General features: G+C 35.1%; 1 pseudogene; it reads left to right on the top strand.

Annotated features, from left to right (window-relative positions):
• The first annotated feature begins 1,371 nt into the window (after positions 1-1,371).
• On the top strand, positions 1,372-3,223 carry LOC111378019 (annotated as a pseudogene).
• Positions 3,224-5,178: the final 1,955 nt, after the last annotated feature.

Below are 5,178 nucleotides of genomic sequence, written 5' to 3'. Positions count from 1 at the left end.
GTAAAAGTGACAAAATGATTGAAATTGTTGTCACAATAGAATGCACAAACAACTTTTGTTAAAACATAAATGTCACTTTTTTGTTAAACAAATATTCAAAAATAACAAAAAAGTGACAAAATTAATTTGAAGGTAATTTGTAGTTCTAATCAATTTTAAGATTGTTAAATTTTATTTTTTAATGTTAGTGGGCATAATTAATTTCCCCCATTTTCTATCTGTTTTATTAGTTTGCCCCCTATATTTTTTAATGTCACCCAAAAGCCCACGTCATACAACAATTAAAGCTAAATGCCTAAACCAATTAATCAAAGTAATCAAAATAATCCAAAGAATGTAGAAGGGAGAGAATGAACTTAAAACCAGGTAAATTTTTAACCCCACAGGTTATAAAATTTTAATTTTTACCTTGACTATCCTTGTTATTGACCTTTCTTTTTTTTGTGATCCAATGAAGCTCCATTGCTCCACTATTGACAAATTTTTGTGGACGCCGTTGGATGAATTCCTTATCCCTGTATTTGCAAATTAATATGAGGCAGAAATTTTATCAAAAAGTAAAGGAAGAATCAAATCCTTTTGATGCCTTTCAGGCGGCCTTTCCATCTTCTTGTTATTTTATTTGCCATGCTGGTTTAAGAGAACAAAATGTGCTTGTGCTAATATTGCATGGAATATATATCTTATTTCTTTGTTTGTCTCAGTTTTTTAAAATAAAAATTGTGTTCCATAATATTATGGTTTTTGTAATTTTAATATTTGATTCATTTCATTGCTTGGGAAGGACAAATAATCAACATCTTACAAAGAAAATGAGAATTTTATTTTCCTTCTTTAGAAAGAGAGACGAGACTAATAACGATACACTTTCTTAACTGCATTATAGTATTTAATTTTTCGAAATTTTAGTATTCCCTTATTTTCACCTCTTGCTTTGTCCTGGCCCAGTATTATTGGTTCAATCCATTGCACTCTCTACATGCATATGTATAAATACTATAGCTGGTGAGTAAGAAACTCGATTTGGTACTGTTTTTTATATGGAAGATCTGTCAGAATTCTGATTACAGTGATTCTTCCCGTTTCTTTGGCAAATTTCTTAAAATCCTTCTGAATGTTGATAGTTTTTTTTTTTTTTTTTTTTTTCACAATTTCAGAAATAAAATTCCTCTTGGATATTTTGCTAAGTTAATAATATATAATTGGGCAAGCCAAAAATAAGAAATGATTGCTTGTTCTCTAAGTAACTTTCACAATATTGCCTAACCGATCAGCCGATCATATTCTATTAACTATTTATGTGTTTACAGGTTGAGAATTTTTAACAACAATGTTTCCCTAAACCTCTAAATTATTCCATGCTGGAAGAGAATGACTTCAGTAACAACACTTTGGGTTGCTTTTAATTTCTTTTTATCATTAGGACTAGAGAAACTCTACCTATTATTTCACACAATTATAAAATTCTACAGTTTTATGGGAGCCATATGTGGCGTTGGTGTGGTCAAGGGATTTGGAAAGAACCTGTACATGACCGAAGGTGTTGGTGCTAATGTTGTAGCCTACGGTTGCACCAAGGGTGATGCCCTAGGTGCTGAAATTGTTGGTACCTCTACACTCGTTTACATTGTTTTCTCTACTACTGATGCCAAACATAGAGCCAGGGACTCACACGTTCCTGTAAGCACTCTTGTCTTTGTAGGCTGTTTCTCTTGACATTATTGATTAGACTTAAGCGAATATAAATCATTCTTCATATTAGTTATGATTAAATGTGATTGAGCTTGAACAAGAATTATCTTCTGTATCTGCAAGAATTGATAAATCAAAACATGATATTATTGATAACGAAAAAGTTTGATTAATTGGATTTCCTAATACTCTAATTCAATGGTTTTCAAATATTGGCCTCCTTGCCCATTGGGTTTGCCGTGTTCTTACCAATACAGGTATTAGTCGTGCCAAGAGTCTTGGTGCAGCAAACATCTACATTCAAGAGCAGGCATGGGATGATCACGTAAGCTAGAAATTGAACTACTTACCTAGACAATTATATCCTAACAACCACTACATGTCGTGTTAACTTTGACAGGGACGGAGCTAGACATTTGGTGTTGTGGGGTCAAAATTAAAATACAATTTCTTTTAGAACAACATATCATAATATGTTATTTTGAACACTCGCTTCAACTACATTTTGCTCTGCACTCGAAAATAAGGGTTTTTATTTAAAATATTTCTCCATGAATGTTACAAAATCAAATTCAATATTAGCAAGATATGAGCACGGCATCTAGATGAGAGAATTTTCTATTTCAATTGAATAAATAGTAAGAAGAAACAAGATGACATCAACTTTTTTTTTTTTTTTTTTAATACTATTAGAGACCAAAATCATACTTTCCAGATTCACACAAAATTTTATAGTTGTCTTCTTGATTTCTTATTTATAATTGCAACAATTAGATCCAAACCCCATAATTTAACCGGATAAGGATAAATGCATGATTCTCCAAAGGCATCAAATAATCACAAAAAAAATTATCCGAATTAGATATTGGTAATTTCCATAATATGGCAATGCCGACTTGTTTAGATGTTTATGTTTTTTTCCTGTAGACTAGATAATAACTAATAAGCGATGGGGAATTGGGGATTATAGTTGAAAATATTTCTCAAATCTCAAATTCAATTATTCAAATGAATTTTAGAATAAAAATATGTAAAATCAAACAAGTAGGGTATCGATTTGTTATCTAAATGGAAGAAAGATCACAAAGTTAGCACAAGAAAGAAAATCTCAAAACGTGAAGGAATCGAAAGAATGGAGTTGGATAGGTGAAATAAAAATTAATGGGCCTGTGCATTTGGGCTTGCCAATAAACAATTGGACAATGTTATATTTTAATCTTTAGTGTACCAAAAAAAAAATCCAGAAATTTGTGTGGTGTCAACGGACCCCACATGACCCCATGCGGGTCCATCAGCGAACTTTAACATGTATAAAGGTTCGCATGGTAAGATGCGACAAATTTTTACGTTGTTCACTTACCACAACCCTCTTTTATTTATTTTTAGACAACTTTGAAAATTTTTGTAAAAATTGGCAAATGGGATTGATAAGATTGGCTAAAGTTTGTTCTCGCTCCCATCCTGCTCTGATAATATGCAATGGATATTCTGGGTTATTCCATTCATTAGGGCTAGACTTTTAGCTCTGTAACATATGGTTTTGGTGGAAGAGACGATGACAGTGGAATGAAGAGAGGCGGTTATAGAAGTGGTGGAAGAGGGGGAAGGGAAGGGAGCAAGGTTATAGATGAGCCACATCGAAGTTAGTGAGTTTTTATTGGCAAGGGGAAAAATGATTCGCTTTGCACCAAGAATATGGTTCCTGGTGAAGCTATAAGTGAATCGGCTTAGGTTTGGATTTGAGTTTATGTATATTTTGTATATTCATTTTACTCTGTTTATGACATTTCTTGATTACTAAGATAAATTAATATCTTTAACAGATGAATGTGTGTTAATATAAGTGGTTCCTCACCTATCATATTCTCAAATATCCTTGTTCTGTGCATATTTGGCTAATCCTAAGTTTACTTATCTTTATCAAGTAAATAAGTAAGTTTTTTAATAAACACATTTTTTATTGGTCAAGGTTGTAACTTGTGTTGACACATAAAAATTCAGCCCAAATCGAATGGCCCAAGAAATGAAGCCCAATTGGAGGATCCCCAAATCAGATAGCCCAAAAAACGAAGCCCAATCAGACAATTCAAGATGAAGGCCCAAATAGGGATGCCCATGAACGCGGTAACACTATCGCCCAAACTTACGAGTCGCCCAGGATCTGAGCGAATGGAGTGCTATGCAGTCGCCCAGAGCTGTTACTCTATTCTCCCCCAAACCTTCGAGTCGCCCAAGGTCTTAGAAAACATGAAGTGTTGTGGTTATCAAGAAGCACAGTTATCAAAGCAGTTATTGAAGCAGCCCTACCACATTCCACGATTCAAGGAACTCAATTGAAGACGGTTGAACGACAAAGAGTAATGGCAGCAGTTAGAAAAGGCAGTTCCATGCCAAGTTGGCCATTATGAGGAAAGTGGGCAGTTATAGAACGATCAAGCAGTTTTTAGGCAGTTGATCACAAAGAGATCATCCAGGGAGTATAAAGGGAAGGAAAGACATAGAGCAAAAGGATCCCGAATCAAAAACTCTCGAACAGAGAACATTTAATTTTAAATTTCTTAGCTTAAATTTAAACACTTCTTTCAGTAACTCGTGTGCTTGCGCCCCTTGGAGGCATTCTGTTTTTAATTTCCAATTGTAAAGTCATCGCCAATAAAGAACACCCCTTTTTGGGACTTTGTCTCAAGAGATTTGTCCCTTACACAATCGTCTGATCCCTTTTTAATTGTTAACGACAAACCCGCGCGAAACAATTTGGCATGCCCAGTGGGACAGTAGTGCTTGGTGTTGAAAATACAAAAGGTGATACAATATACCTCAGAGATCTAATAAGGAAGTAGCAAGTCAGGGAGGAATCCAGTCTGTGATCGAGCGATATGAGGAGCAGCATGCCTCTCCACGAACAGATGGACAGAATCAGAGCAGTAACAGTCGTTACGAACCAATGACAGAGTTGAGTCCTCGAACCATGCGTACACTACTTGGAGAACTCACACAAGATGTCGTTGAATAGGTAAATCTTCGAAGTATTCATAATATAGAAAGATTTACCCAAAATGGGAATGCACATTATGACAACATGGCCAAACAACTAAACACTTTGAACGAAACAATGAATAAGTTAGTAGGCCAAATATGTCAACCGGTTATACCTCTTGCAAATTACTTTCAAATTAGGACAATTGTGGGACATAATCCCTCAGTCCTAAATCCGAATCAAGGGATAGAACCACTTTTGGGTCCCTCTACTTCAAACCAAGGGGGTGGTGCAGTGCCAAATCAGAACAATGGTAGTGGTACGCCTAACTTGGGGGGTAATTCAAATGTAAGAGATAATGTCCTAAACAATGGACAGAATACCCCACGTGTTAATGAGGGAATAGATGTTCAGGCTAATGGTAATGGCCCTAATCATGGTAACTTTGTTGCCAATCAAGGACCAAACATCAGGCCTCATGCAAATCAACTGGTTAACCAACCCGTAGG

Source organism: Olea europaea, chromosome 3, assembly GCF_002742605.1.
Source record: "Olea europaea var. sylvestris chromosome 3, O_europaea_v1, whole genome shotgun sequence".
NCBI lineage: Eukaryota > Viridiplantae > Streptophyta > Magnoliopsida > Lamiales > Oleaceae > Olea > Olea europaea.
This window is presented reverse-complemented; position numbering and strand designations above follow the sequence as displayed.